The 25,026-nt window shown below is 37.1% G+C and overlaps 1 long non-coding RNA gene across 10 annotated transcripts in view; it reads left to right on the top strand.

Moving 5' to 3' along the window:
- The window catches only part of LOC126636429 (uncharacterized), an 88,182-nt gene that overhangs the window by 39,623 nt on the left and 23,533 nt on the right, over positions 1 to 25,026 (top strand). For 2 of the 10 annotated variants that reach the window (XR_007627979.1, XR_007627980.1), the window contains 7 exons: positions 6,036 to 6,241; positions 10,629 to 10,914; positions 12,322 to 12,407; positions 14,273 to 14,481; positions 17,264 to 17,431; positions 19,112 to 19,248; positions 24,276 to 24,434. This is a non-coding gene — a long non-coding RNA (uncharacterized LOC126636429). Of the gene's footprint in view, positions 1 to 6,035; positions 6,242 to 10,628; positions 10,915 to 12,321; positions 12,408 to 14,272; positions 14,482 to 17,260; positions 17,432 to 18,737; positions 19,249 to 24,275; positions 24,435 to 25,026 lie in introns of all 10 variants that reach the window. The other 8 variants (XR_007627977.1, XR_007627981.1, XR_007627976.1 and 5 more) reach the window with 8 other exon arrangements.

Here is a 25,026-nt window from a genome sequence, read left to right on the forward strand (position 1 = left end):
GTCAGTTGTGTGTTGTACATGAGCATATTGTACAGAAACCAGCATCAAGTGAGTCCTGTGCAAGGATTTGTTTTTCAAGTGCTGAAGAAAATTACTGCTCTAAAACCAGGAACTTGGGCAGTTAGAAAATATTTTCTGCTGTTTCTCTCATATATTACCTATCTCTCTTCCAAGCATATGGTTGTAATGTGTTTTGTTTTGGTTGCTGGAGAGAATGAACAGTCATTTACTATTCATCAGAGTTATTTACTTTTACTGCTTTTTAAAAATCCATTGTGCAATTAAGAAAGTGAATGTGCCACTGCACCTTTTCAGCTGAGCAAAACCCTAACAATAAGGAGCTTATAAATGATTTTAGATCTAGCTAAGGAATAGCACTGAACTGATCAATCTCAGACAGCAACCCAAGCAGAACTATCAAAAAACATCTGGTGCAGCTGTACAGGTGTTTCTCTGTCCCTGATGAATTTTTGGGGGAAAATATTAATGATCTGAATGAGGGATTCTTGTCAGGGCAGCTCTTGTGATGATACATTCCTTCTAAAAGGTAATGTCTCAGTATACAGTTTTCATAAACAAGATGAAGAGGATGCTGATGAAAACGATGACGCTGCCGTGATATTGCTGATCACTTGGCTGAAGCCCCACTCATGTGCACATGATGCAATTTTCATATTTTAATCCTAAGTAGAACCAAAAATGACAATTATGAAAAGACAAAATAGATACCACCAACAGCTGTAATTGCTATCTACACTGCTTGAGGATGGGCAAAAGACACAGTAAATCAATATTAAGATCTCTACATATGCAGCTATCACAAGGACATCATATAACATCATTATAAGGAAATCCTAATAAAATTTGGACAGTTATTCCAAAGAATACAGGGTGAACATGGAGTGTGTGTGCAACTAACTAGTTCTCTGTAGTTTCAGATGATGTCTTAAGAGGAAAAAAAAGTCTGCCTTTAAAAAAACATGAGTGTGTTTCTGTAGGAAGAAAAACAAACATGTATTTTAGAAAAAACCTTTTTTTAAAAAAAAATTGATGAATACTAGTGACAGCGTCAACATTTTTCTGTTGGTCATGTTGGAATGATAAGATTGTGAAGGATGAAGTGTCACTGACATTCTTTTAAAGTACGTAAGATACAATGCCTTTTTCTGTCCTGAAACAGAGGTGACATGTTCTATTTGGAACATTGGGCCTAACTACTGAAACTGTGTACCTTCTCAGAGAATTCCATATTAAAAATTAAAAATATTTCATGTTCAAGAAAACGTACATGATTTTCAGTGGAGTGGAAGCAAATAATATTACAATGTGACTTATGCATAAGATTTTGTAGTGATTAAATTCAATGAAATATGAAAATGTTGAATGTAAGCAGGATCTGTATGCCACTAAATATTCAAGACACTAAGATAACTGAACAAAGAAAAGCAATAAACAAACTGTATATGAACAGAGGAAGCAAGGTATTAAAAGGAACAAATAATCTCTCTTTGCTTTTTTTTAATTATTGTAAAACCAGCACTATGATATTGCGTAGAAAGCCTACATGTACAGTCTGACTTTAGCAACAACCTTTTAAGATGTCGTTACACCATCAACTTTTCTGCTTAATATAAAACAGAGTTAGCCTGTCATTTATCTCTTGGTATACATGTGATGTTATCCAAGATGTGTTTCCTTTTGACTGTACTCAGTGCTATCAAACAGAGTTTTCTGTACTCATCTTCTCACAGTATTGAAAGCAAGGGTCTTGTAGCACATCATGGGTACCTTGGTTAGTTTTCTGTGCTATGTTTCACTGAAACAAATGCAGTTTCACATGTACTTTTTCTCTTGTTTCCAAGTAAAAGGCTGGCTAGTACTAATGATATGTCCAGTAACTTCCTCTCAGAGTTAAACCTCACACTGGAAATACATTTGGTTTTTAACATAGACCCTGCCCAATGCATAAGAAGGAGCTGAACTCTTTAGCAATAATGTTTGTTGTATTTTTAATGAAGGTATAAATAATACTATAAATTTGAATGGGGTTTGGAATTCATTAGTTTACACAGAAATAGAAATAATAATCTCTCAGCTACATTTGATCAAGTGATTCAAAGAGTCCATAGCTGAAGTCAAACACCTTTCTGTCTGTGAGAATTAAAAAAAAAAAAAAAAAAAACCAAACCAAAAACCACAAACAAACAAGAAAACAGATTGTGGCATTGAATCCATATTTCTCTGTTTATTATACAGGAACTCCAGTTTACAATTTCCTCTTCTGTTATTGGTTAGCCTCCCTTGGATATTTTGTTGCTGGTTATACACTTAAATATATCTGCAGCTTACAGATATTTCTATAAATTTTGTTTATTTTACTCTAAGCTCCTTATTCCTTACTAGAAAGAATATTTTTAGTGACACATTTAGTGTAGGCTTGCTGCTTATTAACATGAAGTTGTGCATGCAGAGACAGATTTGCCCAATTTCCTCATATAAAGACAATAACAACTTGTACTTTTCTGTCATTTTCTATCAAGTTCCCCAAAAAGAGGTAAGTTTTTCCCTGTGGATCATCAGGAGATTGTATTTGCTATAGCCCAGTCCACAGAATGATGTCACTTCATGTTTTGTTTAACACCTGGCATGTTGCACAGTCCCATATATGTTACACATACCTGGAAAGTTTTAACGAGTGACTGTCTGGGTGTGTTTCAGTGTGGGGCAAATGTACAAACTGCAATTCTGGTTAAAGTTACTTCTCTTAGTGAATTTCTGCAGGAAAAAAAAGCAGCCTATGCTGGTAAGATGATAGTACTGTATATTTTTAATAGAAACTGCAGTGAATAGATACTGCAGGAAAAATGGAAAGCTATCAATTCTAACCAAAAACTAATGACTGTAAAATTTTCTGATCAGTCTTTGGCATAGTTTGGGGAAGTTAGGGCCAATTCACTTACTGTAAGGCATCTCTGGCCTTTATGTTCACTAGCATTTCTGACACCCATCACCTCAGGGAGCCAGTTCTCACTTTGCCTTATTTACTTGTGGCAAAAGCCCCATTTCTCATTATGTTACACTGCAAGGGGAAAGTGCAAAGCCCTCCTCTTCCTCTTTTTCTCCCATTCATTTTCATGTCCCAAAGCAAAGGAATAGTGCAGGGCACTATTGCTAGAACCATCAGGAACTTTTGCATCTGCTACCTTCCTGAAATAGAAGGAAAATATAAATATTTGGCCCCAAGATAATTTATTTATATGGGAACAGAAATTCGTTTTAGAGAATCCATGTCAAGGACTCCCATGAGTCTTTTAGACACCCCAGGATTACCTCCAAGAGAGCAGGGACTTCATTTCTACTGTAAACATGCTTGCAGTTCACCACAAACATGTCAATAATGGTAACAAATGGCCCCACTATGTGTCGTACATTGGGAGCCAGGGGAAGCGCGTGTGAAAGCTATTTTTAGAGATGAAGCAGGAAGGCTCATTTATACTTCATGAGTAACACAAAGATTAAAACAACTAAATTTTTTAAAAATTGTGCCCACATTTGGGGGCTAGTGTACCAAAAATCTGTGGGAGTAAAGGGGGAGAAATAGGAGAAATGAAGTGCTATTTATCCTGTCATTATCTTACGAGTCTGTGTTTCTTTGGGCAGTAATCACAGGACCCAGATGCTAAGGGTAAGTGATATTTTCCCACAAGCAGTTTCTGGCTCGCTGGCAGCTTTTGTAGGCAGTTGTGTTGGCAGCCTTGGAGCTGCCTCTGGCTCTGTTTTGTGGCTTTGCTCTTGATGGGCTGCCTGGGCTGCCCTGTGCTGCTGGATGCCATTTCCCCATGTCAGCCCATGGGCTTTCTGGAGCTTTACACTGCACAAATCCCCCGTGAAATAGATAAATGGGCTCTTCTGAGGCAGAAAGGGAATCTGTTTCCTGGCTGTTTTAGGCATTAGGTGAATTACTGCTTCAGGTACTTGGGGAAACTTCGTCCATTTTGCAATTTTTGGCTTCCCCAAGCTGTAATATTAGTCACAAAGGCACAGCCAGATACAAGCCCAGGTTAGTCCTTGTTCCACTCCTCTCCACCCCGCCCTGGCTTTTTTTTTTTTTTTTTTTTTTAACTTTCTTTTGTCTCTGCTACTGTATTTTGTGGTCTTTTTAATTGTACCCTATTTATGATATATTAACACCACCACACCACCAGAAAGTAAATACAGTATCTCAAATATGACTGTAAGAGTAAAAAAAATGAGTTTTCTACTTGGCAGCAGTGGCAGATTTTTCCCCTCCCCGGTTTACCTGTAACTTGATAATGCTTTAAAATATAAAGATGCGTAAAATACACTGTTTGTGAGTAATTCTGCATATTCTGTCTGGGACCGGTAGATAAAACTGTCTTAAAATGTTTTTAAACATTATTCTGTCTTTTAGATACATGTGTTGCTGTGCTGCCAATATACAATATTTCTTTTGCATATGTATTATTGAACAAAATTGGAAGAATTATATTTATGAAAGAGATTTGTCAGTAAGACTCCTGGGCTTTTTAATAAATCCGGTAATAATACTAAACATGTTTTTGCATTGTTTCCCTTTTTTTCCCTGATTTGATCTACTTCATTTGCAGCTGAATTTAAAAAAAATGTATTTCTTGAGTAGTGATTAATTTCTCCGTGGATTTCTAACTTCCAGCTTATTAATTTTGGATTTTTTGTTATAATTAGTAAATTGCATATTTGTCAAATTATGACAAACAAAATGCAGAAAATTCTATTTCAGCTTTACCTGCAAAAGCAGATCTGTAGAGGTTTTTTTTTCCCTGAGTTCTCTATGTGCTTTCTAGTGTGCTAGTTCCCAGAAAGCTACCAGATCACTTGTTAGATTTGACTGGAATTGTGTATCATTCTGAGATTACTTTTGTACACCGAATCATTTCCTGGAGATTCATATACTGAAAATGTTTATTAATTGGTTTTTCATATGCTGTTTGTTTGGATTTTTAAATAGAAATAATGAACTCACTAGAAATAAGAAAACAGAAACCCTCGCAACCAATTTGTGTGAGCTCTTTTACACTTTGATGTCACCAAATCTGTGTAATTCTATCTCTGTCAGGAAATTACCACATGCCAGAGATTCCTCAATGAAATACTAAGAGTCCATATTCCTAAAAATGTATGATTCTTAAACTTTATTTTTATTAGCCTGACATCAAATACCACTGTGGATTTCTTGGCCATTTTTTTTTTTTGTGAACTGATTGATAATATTTTTGTTCAACATTAGTTATGCAAGAATCTAAAGGAAAAAATTACTCTACTTGCAAAGGGGTAGTCTTGGGTTAAATTTGCAATTTTTTTTTTCTTTTTTAAAAGTCAAACACCAGGAAACACTATTCTAAATCTAGACATATTTAGAATATGTTTTTCCTACAATCCAGTTTTATCAATTTTCTTTCAGAAAGAAAGAAACTGTGGCTTGTGACAGAATCTCTTCGTGGTGACCAGTCCTTACTGGGTTCCTGCTGTTCAAAGATTTGTGCCCATTACCTAGAGTTTGCAGAACTGGACTTGGAGGTTATAAACTATTTGTTCCATAGTTTTTAGACGTTTGGTTTGAAATGCTGTGAGATCAGTGGAAACTGTCATTTAACATGTTTACATATTTAAATGTTTACAACTTTTCTGCACTGGTGAGCTTGTACTACATAAAACCAAACCAACAAAGAAAGAAATCAACAAATGAAAAATCAACCCAACAACCCCCACTAAACCAAACAAATAAACAAAACCCGCTAAAAGCAAGAAAGCCACAGTGTCTAACGTTTGCCCTGCACTGTGGGCACAGTTATTGGATATATCCCTAAACTATTTCTGGAGCACTACTTTCCAAACTCAATCCCCCTTTTTTTTAATGAAATACCTGAAGGATAATATTAGTGTTTCATATTGTCCGTCCACATGGCCGCTGGTTCCTGTGCTTTCCTCACTAAACTGATGTAACTAAACAGGATTGTTCATTTTCCTCCCTGCAGTGCTTCAGTCCTGAAAAGTTCCTTCAAAGAAACTCTCGGCCTGGGACTGGTGCAGCTCTGCAGACTGGAGCTCTCACTGTACTTCAAAGCAGAGCAAGTCTCGCAGCTGCCTGGAGCCCGCTTGCCCCAGGAGGTGTCACTGTTGGGACTAGCAGGGCGAGCTCCAGAGCTGCTGTTTATTTTTTAAAGGCTGCATTGACCATGAGGTAGGAATTGACCTGTATTACAACTCCTTCCCTACCCCCAGCCTTTCTGGTGAAAGGTAATCAGAGGTAAAATTAGCTGGTGGCTTATATGGCATGATGGACACACAAAAATTGTACAAAAAGGCAGTGAATGCTGGGTACTGTAAGAAATACAAGCTATGTATACAGGCTTTTTAAAATACAGATTTTTTTTCCTATTCTTTGGGTACTTGTAAATTATACTGGAGAGGCTGGCATGATATAACTTTTTTGCTTTTCATTTTAATAGTCTTCGAGCTGAAGGACAGATGAATTTATGTGATGTGAGATTTGTGGTGTAAATGTTAAGATCTTACTAGATAATGCTCTTAGGATATTTGATACTTATTAAATCCTTTTCTATTTAGAAAAAAAAAGTATATTTATAGATCATCCAAGGGTTGAAAATTTTCTAACTATAAGTATAATGCAAATAATCTGTGTGACTTCCTAAGGATTTACTAGAGACTATAGACTTAAAAAAATAAATAAATAAATTAGGAATTACTGTGATTTGCATTCTACACACACACACACAAATCTTAGTAAGTTAGGCTAAGGTTTTGGAGCAACCTATCACAATCCAAGGTAAGTTGCTTAACTGATTAATTTGATTTGCCATAAACATTTTGCACTTTATTTCTGGAATCAATTCTTCTTTCAGCCTTCAACTTTGGGATTTATTTCACCAGACCTGTCAGTTTGCCCGTTCTCCATGGGTTTTTAGAAGTTTCCTGTCTATACAGTAGTGAGTGAAAACCTAGTGAGTCGCATTCTCTGCCTAGTAGATATGTCTTATTCCTGTGGTTTGTGGTTAATAAGTAGAATAATAAGAATTAAAGGAAGAAAGTCAGTTTAGTTTTAAATGTCTTCAAACTCACACTTCATATTTTCATTTAAAGGATACAACAGAAACTTTTTTCCCCGTAGAAAACTGCTGATATTAGCATAAAGCACAACAACCATTGCCTGAAACATTAAATTTTACCTGAATGGGGGATTTTGAAGTTCTTTGTCTTTATGTTGTCACTGTGAAAAGCCCAGAGAAGCAGGGTTCCTCTATCATTCAATAACTTCCTTTTCTTGAGCTCTTGATTTAATTTCTCTGAGCTTTGATGTATGTTTTAGTCCAGTTGTGAGAAATGCATATATAAAATGCCACATGCGTATGAGAATTTCAAATGTAAGTGGATTAAAGCCCCAACTTTAAGGGGAGCCCTGTCCACAAAAGAAAATGATTACCCATTAATTTTTAGACCTATAATCTTAAAATGTCTCAAAATGTCATAGAGGCAAACACATCACAGCTGGGATAAATCTTTCTAGTCTTCTTACTTTTTTTTTTTTTTTTAAAAAAGCAAAGTTATACCTTACATGATAGCTTCAAAAAAGCACAATTATCCTATGTTTTGCACCATATATTTATCAGTAATCCGTTCTGTGTGCAACTTTAAGATAAAAGCTTGTAGCTACTTCAGTGCTTGCTTTTCCAAGTCACTGAAAAATGGAAAAAATTGCAGCTGGAGAGGCTGGCCAGTAGAGGCCTCTCTAGATTTGCCTTACAATTAAGGACTCTGACTGCCTGAAATCAGTCGCAGTGAGCAAAAGTACTTGAAAAGATTCTGTGGTGTATGGGGGGGGAAAGATCACTTTTTAATGCCCTTTTAAGTTGCAAGATGTTGATTAATGTTGCCCTTTACATTAATGATGTTTCAAGTAAAAGAAAACAAATTTTAAATGGATAAATTCTATTGAGGATGCATTAATTAAACAGAGACTTTACCATATGCTGTGGCTGGAGTGCTTGCTGGCCTTTCTGTTGTTGTTACCTGTGTAAAATCCACCCTATCCTCTACATGAATGCCCAAGCTGAATAGCCATTTGAATGCAAGCTTTAGTTTGATTCGCCATACAAGGGGTACTGTGTCACTGTGTTTTCTTTCTAGGAGTCACTAAGTGATTTCTATATCTGTTGTCATGGTGATATAGCAAAGCAGGGGAAAATGGGGGCAACTCCAGGCTTTCTCTACACCCTCTGCACTAAGAACTAAGATGTTGTTAGCAGGCCTATAAAACATTGGGCTTTATCTGGGCCTTCTTTTTGTTCTCTGATTGTCAATAAAACTCATTTTAAGGGTAACAAGGACATCTAAATGTCATCTGTCACAGTGTTAGAGAGATTAAGTTTGTTTAGGAACTTGTGCTGGACAAAAGGCCACTATTTGTTCGGCAGATACAAAGCGATGTTGGCCATCAGCAATCGTGATTTAGAATGAGGCTGCATGGAGCATCCAGGAAAGATCAGCTCAGTTGCAGGTGATATAAGAGGCTCCTTGACATGACGGCATTTAAAACAACACCAAAACAAATATGGTTTTGAGTCAGGAGCGGTTTTATCAAGGTTTTGTTCTCTTGCGTTAGTTTTTTTTGTTACTTATCAGCATTGTAGATCACACATTACTAGAGTAGCTACATAGACCTGAGGGAAGAAAACAGCCATTGACAGTGAACAGTCTGTTTAAAAACATGACACACACACCTGATAGTCCTTGAATGAATAAAAAAAGAAGAGGGAAAGGAGGTTTTTCATGGAAAATCCAACAATAATAGGTGCTGCATTAACTGGGCATTTACTTAATAATGAGGCTAAATGGAAAGTACAGATTAATGAAGACATTGGTGTTATTAAAATCAAATCCTGCGGTTCATATGCTTTTCTTAATAATGAACATTGTGGCTATTGGAGAGGAAGAACAGGATTTTTTCTATTAATTTGGCACACATCCCAGATCTCATTGAACCAGAACCTATCCTGTACAAAATGCAACCCATGGCCTTTATGTTCCACAGTCTTGCCGTTTAATATTTGCGTTAATCCAGAAAAAAAAGCTTTTCTTTTTTCAAATTAAAGAAAAGCAAAGGGTGATCTTTAAGCCTAGACAATAATTAAATAACACAGACCAACCACGTTGATTTTAGCACAAAGGTTGGTTGAAAAATGTCCCTAGAAGGGAGATGTGATGGTGTTAATTGAACTACAACTACATTTGATTCTAACATTTGTGTTTGTTTAGTAATACGGTGTGTAATGCTGAGTGAAATATTTTGTGGGTTGTTGTGTATTTAGTGAGACATAAAGGAGAATATTCAGGACATTTATCTTGACAGGTAAAAATATTTCAGTCTCATTCAATGAGATTACTCTATTTCAAACACCAAACAAGGAGAATTTGAGATGCAGCTGAACAATGGAGTTGGCAAAGCTGAGTGCTCATTTTGCAATATGCTCAGTGTAAAACGTTTGTTTGACATGTGGAAGGAAGCTGCACAACCTACTCGGTGGTGGGTTGTGTGCATCGTGGAGTTACCAGCTCCCTACTGAAGTATTTCCCATTCTGAGGACCCAGCCATGCTCCCTGAGGGTCAGCAGCGTGAATGGGGGAGGCATACAGCGTGGCACAGGAGAGCGGGTATGACCCATAGGAAGGGGTCCTTGTCCTCTCCAGTAGGCCAGAAAGGAAAAGCATGACAGAAGGTGGCTTCTCAGGGAATTAGGCCTTTCCCTCTAAACAGCTACTCCAGATCAACCCATCAGCTTGGTTCTGCATGTGGATATGAGTAACTATGGCTGAAGAATTAAGAGCACCCAGAGCATGCTGTCTAATCTTCTGTTTTCCCCCTATCACTAAGGAGCATTCAGAGTGAAATTAAATGCAAACGCCACAGTAAATCCCCTAGAAGTAAACCTTGTCTGATATGATGAGTATATTGTCTCATCCCCTCTCTGGATATGTGACAGTAAAAATTTAACATGAGCGACTAGGTGTATAGTAAAACTCACTACAACATTTTCAGCTTTTGGACACTGTTTAAAACAATTTCTTGTCTAATTGCTGAAAAGTTGTGTAGAGGTTGTTTCTATAAAGGACAGAAACCACTCTCACTATTTACTGGAGGCCTGACATCCGTTCCTGCCACAGAGGGCAGCCAAAGATGCGTGATAGGAAAAGATCAGCATTGCTCTCTTGTCTCTTTCTATATCACTATATCCGGGGAATGTAAAATTGTGACAGGGAACCTCTTACCACCTACAGCTTCCTCCTGTGAAGGAGGCTTTCCCATCCAAGCAATTTACATGGTTTTCTGACCTCTCTGTGACCAGGCTCTGGTAAATTACTTGTTATCAGGAGGCCAGAATCCAGGCTTTAGTCTGTTGACAGAAAAAAACCAACCAACCAACCAAACAAACAAAACCCACCAAAAACATGCTGCAAGGATGTTGTGAGAAAAAAGAAAAGAGTGGTTTTTTTTCATTTTCAGACTTCTTTATGTTCATGACCTACCACTCTCCTGTTTTCTATTATTTTAGGTATGTAGTCTGCTATTCATTCAACTACTCTCCACAGTCTGCACTGACCTTCAAGACCAGACTTGGTCCAGAAGTCAGGAGATCCTGTCTCACTCCTCCCTGCTCTAATTCCACCTGCTTTGAAGGAGACATCTCATTTTTTTCTCTCTAGAGCAGTTGCAGCATTTATGAAATCTTTGTAAGACCTTGTTGGACCCTTGTGCAAAGGGCAGTCTTGTGATGTGAAATACCCTCTTACTGTGGAGCAAACTAAGACGAAGGAATGAGTGAGTGATGCTTGACACAGGTATTTTATCCTTGCCCACTTATCTTTATGTGTAAATTTAGTTTTTACATTTTCTTTCTCTGCCTCTACTGTGAAAATTCCGTGCAAGCTGTCACCTTGGCATCACTGGGACCGCTAAGTGCTACTCAGTGTGAGAAAGGGCTGCAGAATTAGGCCTCAGTTAGGAAATGTTTTAGGGGCATCAAAAGCCTGACCCCTTCTCTGGCTTCAAAGAAGTTATTGCTAAGTATTATTAGGCTGTTCAAACTGGGACACTCGTAATAGTGCTGGGAGCAGAAAGTGCTCCAGGTTCTGTAGGCGTTTTGCATCAGTAGGGTCTCCAGGAGCAAGCCAGCAGCCTTTGAGCTTCTCAGCAGCTTTTGGGAATAAGTGGGCAAAGGTGCCTGTGAGTCTTGGTTCACGAAACTACTTCATCAAGGCCTGGATGCAGATTCCCTTCCCTGCACTGAGAAGCACCTGGTGTCATTCATGTATTTTTTTGATGTGAAGTAAAGCCCAGGAGAGTCAGCCCTGTTGGTTGGTGAGTGCCTTCAGCACACACTGAAGTGATCAGGAGCAGAGGGCATTTGCCCATAGTTGGCAAACACAGACCTCTAGTTTTAAGTTGAGAAATTACCCGATTGTACACCAACAACTTGAATGTTGTGGGGACATTTTAGATGTTATTAGAGAAACTGCTCAGAAATGAAAAGGGGAATAATAAAATTACATTTTGTTCTTACCTGACACAGATATTATCTTGGTTATATTTGGTAAGATGATTTTGTTGGTAGTACTTGTTTCTATGTTAGTACTGGTTGTGGTTTAAGTAGTAAAAGAGCAATGAATTAACTGCACTGAAAGGAGAAAAGTGTGTGACCTTCTATTGGAATAGCAGGGAGTCAGAAAATATTTTATTTTTATTATTATTATGACTAATGATTACATGGGATATGTGACTGTTCAGATTCCTTTAGTAATGAGTTTAATGTCACATTTACTGAACCAGCCCAGTTAAAGAAGTTATTACTGTTTAAAGTGAATTCTTACAAATAATAAGAAGAAATTAGCAAGACAGCAAAAATGAGTTTTACTATGGTTTTATAACTGTTCAGTTACTGTGAATTGCTAAGATTTGTAAAGATCTTTGAAGATGAAAAGCTCTGTGTAATATTATTATAGTGGCTTGTAGAAAGTAAAAGGAAAAAACCCAGTTCATCCTGTTATAATCCTTTTAGAAATTTTAACAAATCCAACAGCTTTCAAGTAGTGGAAATATTTTAGAAAGTGCTACCACCACTACTGCTGTTGCTCCAGGCTATATTATCATATACCATAGTGTGCATGCAAGCAAAGCTTAACTAAGGTCATTCTAATGAATTCTGAACATTACATGGACCTAATTTAGCTTTCTGTCCTGTATGAAAGGCAACCTCTTCATGCTGCAGCACCCAGCAGAAACCCCTGAGTTGTCTTATGAACCTCATCTGCATTTTTCATCATCTGAAAGAGCTGTAAGTAATGCTCAGTCTATGAACTCAGTGGGCGTGTGTACTTCTTCCATCTTTAGCACAGGGGCCGAACAAGAGGTTTTTTTCAGCCTGAAAAGAACTGAAAGTGTATTTTATTGGGCTATCTCCACTTCTGGCTCCAGTTTCATTCTCTCATTTTTGTTACCAGATTTGAGTTCTTGGGTACAAAAGGACAGCGTTTTGCCAAATTCCTTTGATATCAGCTCTCTGCTCCATTCACAAGAGAGCTGCAAGGCTTCAGTGGCATTCCAGGGAGCCCTTTCCCTGTTGTTGATAGAGAAGACAGGTTGAAATCCTGATCTCATGAGTTCAAAGCAGTGCTGCGTGGCTGGGGAGCTGGTCTAGCTGGGCCATGAGCCCATAGCACTCAATGTAGAAACCTTTCTACCTGGATGGAGCTCCTTCCAGCCCCACTTCCTTCCTCCTACCGTTGCCACAGAAGAGGGTTTAAAAAAGTTTTAGTAAGTAAACACAGCTCATCATCCCAGGAACCAAGTCAGAGTGTCTGAAAGTAGGGAAAGTCCCAGAGATTTAGTGTTCTTTACAAAATATAAATTCTTATTCTCTCTAATCACTGTGGATATTCTTTCCTTTGTAAAAGTTCAACTGTGGTAAATTCTTGCTCTTAAAGAAATCCAGTGTTGGTGAGCTCCAGAAATGAAAATTTCCTTTTTGAGAAAAATGAAATACAAAAATGAGAAGAAAAAATTCTCAAGATTTCCCCGTTCCCACTTTGGGTGCAAATATTAATTGATGATCACTGAAATATTTTACTTTGATAACATTTGACTGAGTCTTCTTAACTTTTATCTGATACATGATACAATGAAAGAAGCTTAATCAACCAATTAAAGTTTAAATGCAATATTTTACTTTCTCTGAAAAATATTTTTTAGATTTATAACATTTGTAGATATTGCTATACTTTATTAATAATGCTTCAGTTTTTACTACATTGCACTATACAACAGAAAACAGAAAAATATTTTATTTATCTCTCTACCGTAGTTCAGTTATGAAATGAAAATAGTGTTTCTTGTTATCATAGTTGCATTTGCCATTTTTTCACTTCAGTAAATCCCTTGTTCTTAGGTGCAGTTTTTAACCTTTCCCAGCTATTCAGTGTTCATACTTGGATAATGTCCTTTTTATGTGTCTCATTTCTAATGTAAATAACCCTGTGCTTTTAACTTCTCTTCAGGTGAGGGTTTTGATTTTTTTAGATTCTTGGCTATTCTTAATTATCTTTCTATTTTATCAGCTTCACATTTATCTCTGCATTATCCTTTTGCTCAAAAATGAGTAGAAATAATGATGTATTTTCAAAAGTGCTTTATCATTGATAAAGTCATTTAATGATGTTTTGGTTTTGCTATCATGTTCTTGCATCATATTTGCTTTTTTTCACTGCAGTTCAATACTACCATTTGTGTCATCTGTCTTTTTGAATGGATGCTAAATGAAAACATTTTAAAAATCACTAGAAGAAAAAAAGTCACTTAAAAAAACCCCATATACTTGCACATTAAAATATATTTATTATCATGGCACCTCTTCACCCATCTAACCTACATCTCTCCAAGGGTGAATCATAGTCATCTTTGGCTGCTCATGGTTTATATAACAAAACCAGGTGCGTTCTGCATTGCTTTTGATTCTGCAGCAAGAGCACATAGCTGTAATTTTACTCAAATCCCCAGCAAGATTTTGCTTAAATTGCTCTGTATTTGTGTACTAGCTTCTTGCATTTCAGCTATCTGCATTTTCTTCATAGTGAATATTGCCAAACTACTAAGATACTTAATGGATTCTTACTGAAATGTGACTGTCTTTTCACACTCTCACAGGAAATTGCAGAAGGACTGAAGGCACCTGTATGTGAGACTTAGAATAGTTTTCCTTAGCTTTAGAGATCCAGCTCTGCCAGGGGGCTGATCTCTCTGTTTCCTGTCCTCCTTGAGGGGCTCTGTGCTCAAGCCAACAGATCGCATCTGGTGGCGCTGGTTTGCAGAGAGGCAACAGTACAAGCTCCTGTGAGTAAATCCCAGCATTACAGGTATGGCCAATTGTAAATTCTCAGTCTTGGTTTGTTTCATTAAGTATTAAGTTCAGTGGACTTTATCACATATGTGCTACTAATATTGCATGACGTTTTGGCTTCTTTGTCTGTATTGACATAAAACAGAGTTGCAAGATCAAGACACATTCACCTCAAGACAGAGCTGTTATTTCCAAGTGTCAAGCATGAGGAGCTTTTTGTGTGGATACTTTGATTATTTTGGTTCTTGGAGCCCTTGCCTACTTTATATTTTTTATCCAATGTACTCAACGTGGCAAGTTTTTACTTCTCATCTTCCAACTGCTACCTTAGTCACCCTGATTTTTTCCTAAACGTTCCATGGCTTTTTGTGTGTGATCTCTTTTCTCTAAATAATGAGCCCAAAGGGTCTGACTTCTCCTCTCAAGTGGTAGCTCAGGAACTTGCTTGAGATTAAACATAATGTCAGTCCAGTGTCTTAAATGTCTACTGTTTGTTACTGAGTCCTCAGACCTGTCCAAAGAATTACATGGCAGTGCATACCCTCGACTTCTAAATAGCAACAAATGTTGAGCAAGAAAGATTTGAGAGAGCTGAATTATCTCGTTAAATTAACTGGAACATTTTAATTTTTACCAGAGTTGAGTGAGCTTGAGTAAATATGACGAATTGGACGCTCACTTCATTTAGCAGACATCAAACACACACAGAACGTTGCCCAATTTAATTTAGCCCTGCCAAGCTGGGAAAATGCTTGTACAACATCAGTGAACAAGAAAAGGGCTAAAATTTACTCTCGGTTGAGAGTGCATGCATAAATTCCCTTGACATAAACTGGTGTTGTGTATGTATGTATGTATATATAAAACCTTCTCTTGGGGAAAATCCTCCAAACACCTGCAACCAGAATTTGTGCTATGAGTTATTCCCAATAAAGTAAATAATAGTTTTCCTTATTGTTCTAAATAGAAATGTGTAACTCCTGTCTCACAGTCCAAGGTTTATCTCCTTTTCCTCTGCTATCTCTTATCAAACACATACCAGCACAGTCTCTTGTTCAGTCATGCTCAGTAGAGTGGTTGGCTTTTTTTTTTTTGGCTTTATCCCCTGAGCTTAATGGGCACATTTTGTGAAGAGTGAGCCAACCAGGTAAATAGCTGCTACTATGGAGCTTAAGAGCTACAGCTCTCAAATTAGGAGGTGCTTTTTGTCAAATAGGCCTCTGTAGCTCTAATATTAGTAACAAAACAAGGGTTTTTCAGACAAGAAAAAAATCTTTAGTCTGACTCTGTATCACACTTAACTCTGTTGCCTTGTCAAATATGTCAATGTTCATATTATACAGCAGCATTCATCTGTGGAGGCAAAAGTGCTTTCCAAATATTACCTTTTGAATAGTTTTAATTTATACTTAACAACCAGGTTTGTGAGATGGTACTCAAAGAGAATCAGAGTGAACTATTTAAAAAGTTAGTATAAATAAATTATAGTGATTTACTTGCTTTCCTATTGCTCTATAGAAGGTTGTTGGCTTGAGTTCCAGAACAAAACTACCAAAGCATTTTTCAAAGAGATTTTTTTTCTCGTTTTGTTTTAACTCCATATCCACACACATCTACATGCCTGTTTAATTCTAGTTTTAGCTTCTCTGTTGCTGTAATTTGTAAGTATCTTCTGGTAGAGCACCAGGAACGAGGTACACAGGAAGCAGAATACAGAGTACAGCCCCGTGTAGAGGCATTATGATCTCGGATACATACATCAGGCAAAAATTGTCATCCTTTTGCTCCAACTTGTTTATGGAATTTTGTTACTTTTTTGCATGCTTCAGAAACATTAGCTAGAAACATTACTGAAGGAGTTCCTTGCCTTCAGGCTATGCAACTTCTCACAGTGTTTTAAGGCATTTTTATTGATTTTTTAAGCAAATTTGCTTTGAGCACAGCCTTTCATTTTCTGTTTTCTGAGAACAAGGCTACAAACCTGTTTGCAGAAGGCAGATGTCACAGAACACACGCTGTGAGTTTTAAACTGGTCCATGAAACACTGCAGTAGGATGACTTTTACTATTACCTGTCTTGAACCAAAATAATAGTGACTTACTTGCATTCTTACTGATAACAAACTGGATGTTAGTCATTCTTTATCTCAATTTATCAGCTCATTTGTTAGTTTAAAATTATTAGGCTTTTTGAATATTCCCTTCCCTCAGTATGTCTGTAGGAAATACTAGTTTTGTGTTAAAACAATGCAGTGAGGCAAAAAAAAGCTGCAGGCAAGCTGTCTTTGGTGCTCTGGTTCTTGGGTTCCTGATTACTGTGTTCTAGGTCTTGAGTATCAGAGCTGGTACATGATCACAACATTGACAACTGTAGGGTATTTCTCCCTTTGAAAACCAGCATTTTAGTGCCCAAAGCTGGATTCCCAAACTGAAACATGGCAAGTCAGAGGTCTTTGTTTTGATCAGGGGTGTGCATAGACAGTGAGTGAGTGAAACAACATTTAAACTGTGTGTTGAGGAATGCCTGAGCAACGTGCAGTTGTTGCTGTGGAGCACATTTATTCTTGATGCTAATTTGGTGAGGGTGCTCTCTTGCCTGCTGACAAATGCACAGGGTCTGCTCGTCCTTGGACCACAAGGTTGCTTTGAGCTGTTTTGTTTTCAGGTCTGTTTTAGGATAATAAGTCTGCTGACAGCTGGGTTCTGTAAGAAAGCTCCCATTCAGATACATAAGTCTAAAATAATTAGGTGTGTTCCTAGGGTAGAAATAAACATTGCCCTTCTATTTTTTGAAAGCAGATGAACTTACTAGACCCACCCTAATACTCTGGGGTTGTCTCCTGCCTTATGGGCTGCCACGGAAGCTCTAAAACCATCGCACACAAAACTATGGGACTCCCACCATCAACATGAGCTCTCTACCTGCCCCTGGTGCTGGCTGTCAGAACCACTTCATCTGAAATCAAGGTAAAGAATCAGCAGCACTAAATACTACAGGACAAAGGCATAAACTAGCTTTGTAACCCTGGGCAACCTGGATGTTTGCTGACTGACAGTGTGAATGACAGCCCAGTTGTCAGTCTAAAATATCGTCCTCTAATCGTTCCAGATGTTATCCAACAAGATGATGGCTACTAAAAAGGGAATAATTTGGGAAAAGTCATAAAGCCCCTTGTCTCCTGCTGAAACCATTTCTCTTTGCCATTTCTGAAGTCTCTGCAAAATAGATCCAGAATCCAGTATGTAACGCACGACTGGTTTATTGAGAGTGTCCACTCAGAACTGCACTGGGTATCCCATTACATTGTTAGAGAAGCGTACCCCTGAGCTATGCCACTCCTTCATGTCTTGGCAGGTGACTCCAATCTGGCCATACAGTGTAGCTGAAATATTTTTACCTGTTTCAAAATACGACAGGGAGCAAAAGCTGCCATAATGGCTGCTCACAGACACAGCCTAGCAAATCAGAGAAAGAATGGAGTTGATCGCAGCAGAAACATAGTGCAGTTTCTGGCTAGAATTCTTAGTAATATTTTTTTTCTACTTAATAAAGAAATGTCTGAAAAAATTGTAAATCCCTTTCCATTCTTGCTTAATTTATTCAATGGCATTTTAATTTCAATATGAAGAGAGGATTTTATTCTGAACTTCAGGCTAAGTGAAGGGCTGTATATGAAAGAAAAATAACAAGAGGAGAAAGTCTCTTTTGAGAAGGACAGCAAATTATAGTAGAGGAAATGGAGGGGAAGGAGAACACAGGAAAGGCAGAACATTATGGTGTCTGAATCTTGAGTTTTAAATTTTGAAAACATAACCTGAACCACTGAAGTTAGAATACAGTTTGTCATCCAGATAAAACTAAAAATGAACCCCCTTGATTGTTTCATTATAGCAGGCTGCTTTAAGGGCATAAAGTGAAACTGGAAAACATTCATTAATTACTGTGTAAATTCCTTCCAAGGTCTATCAGAGGAATATCCAGATTGTCATCCAGAAAATTCTGTATCTCATTCATGTGAGATATCTCAATGAAATACACTGAAAGATTGCTGCTAAACTTTGGTAGAGAGGACAAAAGTGTGTTTAGAGCAACTGTTAACAATCTGTCTCCTGTAGGCTGTGTTGGGCCTGATTCTGCCATTTTCACTCGTACTGGCTGATAACTGACCAATCAATTGCAAAGAAGGTAGTGGAATAATTTATGTAGTAAGGAGTTAAATTTGCATGAGTTTAGGCAGAAGGTTGCTGTCATCTGTTTTAATGAAAATTTCAGGTTGCTTGCTATCTACCTGAGCAATTCTAAAATGGTCAGTATGGTGATGTGGAGGAATGGAATAATCCCATCTGAGAAAAGGTAGGTTTTCTGACTGGCAGTTACATTTCTATTGGTGTATCATGAAAATAGAGTCTCTTCCTAACTGTTTAGTTCCCCTTGCCAAATGGTGTGGTAGTTTTGAAGGTTTAGCTTGTCCAAAGAGCAGCTTGAATCTAGCACCAAAGAATTTCCAAACAGTGACTTGAACAGTTTTACATAAGAAGTTAGGGTAAAAGATCCTAATGAAGCCCTTTCCCATGCCACTTAGACAGTATTGATATCTGCTTTTAATAATATTTTGGCTGTTGAATTGCATCCATGTCTTGCTTCAGCTATGGAAAGTTTGGAAACACGAAGACTTTGTGGGAGCCTGTGAAATGCTGGAATGCTGATACACCTCCCATGGAGTATGAAATAGAGGTCATGATTTCTCTTTGTCATGGAGCAGCCCAGGACAACATCACAAAAAGTATTTATTTCAGACTTTGTATAAACTTAAGATCTTAACTCTCTCTTCAAACTTTATAAAAATTAGTACTGGTTCTTAGTATCTGCAAGTCTTAATTGTATCATGTTTCACTTACATGCATGTATACATAGGTGGGGGGTGTTGTGCTTACATATTCTCAGTTCCTTTTAAATCTAGAGTAGATATATTTTTATACAAATCTACATGTTGTTCATTATTATGACCCCCTTTCTAAATGAAATACAATTTTTTTCTAATATACTTTCTCCCCTGTGTCTTGCCAAGTTTAGCTAACAGACACAACGATGTGCTAGTAATCAGTAACTTTTTTTTAAAGTTGATGTATGTGCTCAGATAGTAGGAATTTAAAATTAGGAGGCTATAAATTCTGCCCTTTCTTGATAATCGAGTCCTGTCTAATAGCAGAATTGTTGCAGTAATTCCACTGTGACATGCTAAAATTAGGAGCCAGTAGGTAATAGAATTGTATGTGTGTGTATATTCATGTACTTCTTTTCTGTGGACAGTTCTAGTGAATCTACCTAGCTCTGTACATTATAGTAAAGTACTTTGGTTTTGTAAAAAAATTTACATGGATTTTATGTTTATAAACAGGTTTTTTATGTCAACAATAAAAGTCCACTAAAAAGAGTGGAAAAGTAAATTGCACCCAATTCATTCTTTAAGTGTAGCAGACATAACCTCATGTTTCACCATCCTGGAGGGGCAGTTTGTTTTGTTTCAGAAACTTCAATAATTTTATGTATTCTGATTAAGTTTTGATTGAAGTTTTGCTTAAAGTTTTGCTATTGTTTAAAAACCTGAAATGCACAGTGAAATCTCAGTTTGTAAAATCACTTAACTGGAAGTTAGATCAGTCTTTGAATAGTCCCTCTGAACCTGTGCATCTTGTGTAGCTCTGATCTGGATGGAAAGTGTGAAAGGAAATAGACCTATAAGAAATAACAGTTAACAGCAGATATTGAAAAATGTATGTATGGAACCAAAGGGTTATTTTTTAAGCTGTCGATTATTAAATTTATTGCTGGATTCTCCTAGCAACAATTACAAAAAAAAAAAAAAAAAAAAACCACAAACCAAAACAAAGCAAATTTCTCTTCCCTCTGATATTTCAGCTATCCATTTCATATTATTCCATTCTTTAGGTCATGTCATTAATACCACAACTCCAATGAAACTGAAGCAATTCTAGAGCTGACTTGCATTTGTTACTGATTTTCTTTTATGAAATTATAGAAGAATTATAAAAAGTGCTGTTGGTTATCTTTCATCTAGTTATGTCATGCCCTTAACTATGGTTTAATTTCCCATTACTGTGTTTTAGTGATATGTTTTGAACTGCACATTGTACATTACCACTCAGTTTTCTGTGGAAATTGTGTCTGCCTATGCTCAAGACTAACAAGTCACTATCCGTCTGGATTCAAAGAAGTAATATTTAAATTTTTTTTTTTTTTTTTTTTAAATCACAAAACATTTTTGCAATTGAAACTGCATTACAGTGCTTTGGCATCACACTAAACCTATATTACCTTTGAATTAGCCTTCAGTGACCAAACTAATGCAATTTGCAATTTCTTTTGTGGAGTTAAGAACCTCTCTTCTCTGGTTTGGTCCTTGAGCCAGCACACTGCAATGCCTTCTCTTCTAGTGAATATCCTCCTACTCTTTACTGTCATTGATAATCACCTCTGTTTTGTCTCATACTATCCTTTGACAACAGTGACAGGCTAGTGAGCAAAAAGAGAGGGCCATGAGGGAGCCATCAAACATCCTGGCTTAGAGCAGACTCCACTGAAGGAAGTCCAAGCATGCTGGCAGCCAGTGGTTGCAGAAGTACAGCCAAGCACAGGACTCTTTATGTACAAGCCTGGTTATTCTCCTCTTCCTCCCTCCTCTGCCACTGGCTGCTGCTGGAAGCAGGACTCTGCCTGAGAGACCTTTGCTCTTATCCAGTTGTTCTTATGCTAAAACTTTTATGCTGTGCTTTTTGATTTTTCTTCTGTTTTTGCAGATAGTTAGGCTTCTGAAGGATAAAAGGACCAGAAGAAAGTTTGCAATTTTTTCACACTTCTGTACTCCTCAGTTTAGTCTGTTCACTGCCTAGAAGAAGAAAAGAAAATGAAGAGAACAAATGTTATGGCATCCCTGCCTTCCTGAGGCTGGTAATTCAGCCAGTTGCAGTCTGAGCCTCTTATAGCTTAGTTTTCCCAATAATTTTAGGAACTTTTCCTGCAACCTTCATTCTCAGATGTCAGAACTGATAGAGAACTATGGAAAATAAGTTGGTACCTAGCAATCTCTCATAATTTTTCCCAGGATCTTTTGAAATTTTGTGTGAATTACCTATAAAATACAGTTTCTCTAGAGCAACTTTATTTATTATCTATCAAAATACTTCTGTTTATCCTTAATTTTCTTAATTTTTGCTTATTTGTTTAAGCACCATGCTCTCCTGTGAAGTTTGGGTAGGAATATTCTTGAATGTTTTACTAGTGTAAGTTCCAAGATTGGATCCATTGCTACAACATATGGGTTCTTTTGAAAAATGGGAGATTTTAACTGTTTTTTACTTTTCAGCAGGGGAGTCCAACACTGTAATCCACAAATTAAGAATGATCAAATGCTTTAACTATTTGGTAGTTCCCCTTGGACATGTGTTTAAAGGTTTAAGTATGCCTTGATGGAAGTGTTTGCCTTTAGCTGTTCTTTGCTATTTTATCTATTGCTTCAGCTGTGAAAAGCTTTTTTATTTGGTTGAGGTTTGTTTATTTCTCACTGCTAAACTTTTCTAATATTTTAAAATTCTGCATTGTAGAAAGGTTTGAATTTTGGCCTCTCTTTGGATTATTTTAAAAGGACAGATATTTTACACACTAAAATGCTTTCCATAAAACACAGCTGTAAAAAAAAAAAAAAAGTGAAGTAACTCAGTCTATACTTTGTCCTCTTGTAACTTATTCTCTTTAAAAAAGGGTTTATGTAATTTTACATAATGGTTTTGGCAAGAATGTTTATTGCCCAGCTGGGTGAAATTATTAATGTACCTCTCAAGCTGCATTTTCAAAGACCAGTAATACATATATAAACCTCTTTGAGTCTCCTTGATATGTAGGATTTTTATTGGAGACCCTTGTTCCACTTCAGTCAAAGGATGACACAAAATGTTTACTTTAAAAAGTCTTTGACATCCTCCTGAGAATGTTTTGATAGCATGGCATACATTTGGTTACAATTAGTAAGCCAAACAATTTTCCATTGTTATCTCACTGTGTTTATCTAGAGCCTGTAAGGAGCTTTCAGAAAATATCCATCTCTGTGTTTCAGTTAATTGATTGCATGTTCAGTAGGATTATTCATTTTTATAAAGCTCCTTGTCCTTTTAATTTTATCACAGGGATTCTACACAAAGGCATGTGGTAGAAAGCAAAAGGGAAATACTGGCACAGTTAAGCATAAAGAAATATTGTAGTTGTATCAAGGCTAATATTTCTGCGTGTGGGAAAAAAATATCGATGTGTTCCTGCTACTTCTGGGTGCAAGATGTTATACCTGAGGGCTGAAAGTAATAGTTGCTGGTGTGAAAGTATTCACCAATATCAAGTGCAGATGAATGCTTTTGGAGCCAGCTGAAAGCTGAGTTAATAATACTTTAACTTAATATTTGAACTTGTACTTTGGTATAATAAATGACGATTGACTTAATTTTATTCAAACTTTATTAGCAGTGTGATTAAAGGACTCAAATGCTTATCTGATACCTTTGCTGTGTTGTGATTTGTTTGGTTATTTGCCATTTTATTTATAGACTAGAATCTCATCTTTCATTGAACATCTTACTTTCTAAATAGAGATTGATAAGTCTCAGCTAAGATCATTGTCTGTCTTTTTTAGGTAGTAAACATATCTTGGTATGTACATCCCGTCTTACTTACAGCTGTTTGGTGGTTACATGATTAAGCTGAATATAATGTGAATTAGTGTCTATGTCACAGAAATTCCCCGTGCAATTATCACCCCTTGGAACTGCTTCAGTGCCAGGTTTAGGCCTGATAGCAGGAACTGGTGCTTCTCTGCCTCCTTTAATCATCCTCTTTCGTTTACACTCTTTTTGGAGAAATCACTGATCAGAACTCCTGTAAGGGTAGGTACACAGCGGAGAAATGCAGAGCTTATGATGCTACTGTGCTTGTTAAACCTGTATCCTTGAAGTCTCCTGCATCCCTACCCTGTCAGACTGGTAAAGCTGTGCTGCTGTTATGAATTCCTGGTGGGAGTGGTCAATACCAAATTGAATAATTCCCTTTTGAATTACATCTTTAACAAAACAATTCTTGAAAAACCTGCTCAGTTTTGGATGGGTGCACAGGAAGAAAAGGGATGGTACTTGAAACGCTTTCTGCAGTAGTTGTCTCTGCTCCCTCACCAGGGTGGGAAATGACGGAGTTGCACAGGGGTGTCCTCTGTTGCTGTCCTGTCCTACACTGCCCTCCAATCAGCACTGGAAGAGGAAGTCATTGTCGTGGGTCTCCGCATGACTGGCACACAACTTGCACCTAGGTCAACATTTCTATGCAACAAAAGCACACTGCCTGGTGTCTCCAAAGTTGGAATCAGGAGTTTGGGCTCCTCAGTGCATGTCAACATCAGATTTAGCCCTTTTAATTTCCTTTTCATCAGAGCTAAGTTATGTCAGTTCATATTCTCTCGAGCAGTTTGAATTCAATTTACCTGGTGATTAAGTTACTTTGGGTGACTTGGATGCTGGTAGGAATGCTTGTTCAAAGGGTTAACTTAACCTTCCCCAAGGTTGTAACGGACACTGGAAGATCAAAAGCTCCTCCAGACTGTCAAAGAGAGGGGGGAAAAAAAGAAATGCTTGCTTTTACAGTTTTCAGTCAATGTATTTTTTCTGGAAAGAAAGTCTGTGTTTAAGGTACTTAAACTTATGATACAAACGACTCATTTTGTTTCTAATTGTAAACATAATTTGTCTGGTCTTTCAGTTCTTTGGATTTATGCAGTAGCCATGTTTGTTGAAGTATTTGGCACCAGTGACATCATTTCTGTTGAAATGCTGGACGGCGTGATGAGTCCCAGATGTTAATTCACACCAAAAGTCGAGAATGAATAAAATATAAAGATCAACTGTAACAGCTATGAAGGTAAAAAAAAGTGATTCTGTTCTTCTAGTATTCAAAGATAATTATTTATATTTGTTTGAGGTTTGTTTTGCATAGATGATCCATTAGGGACTGTGCTCAGTACTTTGCATGTACAATATAAGGGCAGACTGAGAAGTGAATTTGGATGAACACTTAATAAAAGCATGATTTAACTTCATGATGGCACTATTTCCTTTGTGTTTTTTCCAATCTTTTGCACTTTACATGTGTAGATTATGATATATGCAAAATATGTGTACTGAGACCTAAATGTGCCTCTTTCTGAACTGCCAGAATTTAACGTGACATTCAGATAATGGTCATGCATGGTTATGTCAGCACATCATGTTTTCTAATGTACTGTAACATGACATGCCAATGTAACCAAGAGTCGCACCATTTCCTAATGACATGTCATGTCTGTGAAATGTAAAAAGGATATGACTTGCTGAGAATCGGGCTTGATTTTTTTTTTATTTTATTTTAAAATAAAATATCTCTTTGTGCAGTTTATCCAGCTCCAAAAGTAGCTTTCATAAAAGTGTGGTTTAGGTGCTTAAGGGGAAAAAATCATAAAGGTACCCAGGTATAG

Source organism: Myiozetetes cayanensis, unplaced genomic scaffold, assembly GCF_022539395.1.
Source record: "Myiozetetes cayanensis isolate MyiCay16 unplaced genomic scaffold, myiCay2020 scf13, whole genome shotgun sequence".
NCBI classification, from domain to species: Eukaryota; Metazoa; Chordata; class Aves; order Passeriformes; family Tyrannidae; genus Myiozetetes; species Myiozetetes cayanensis.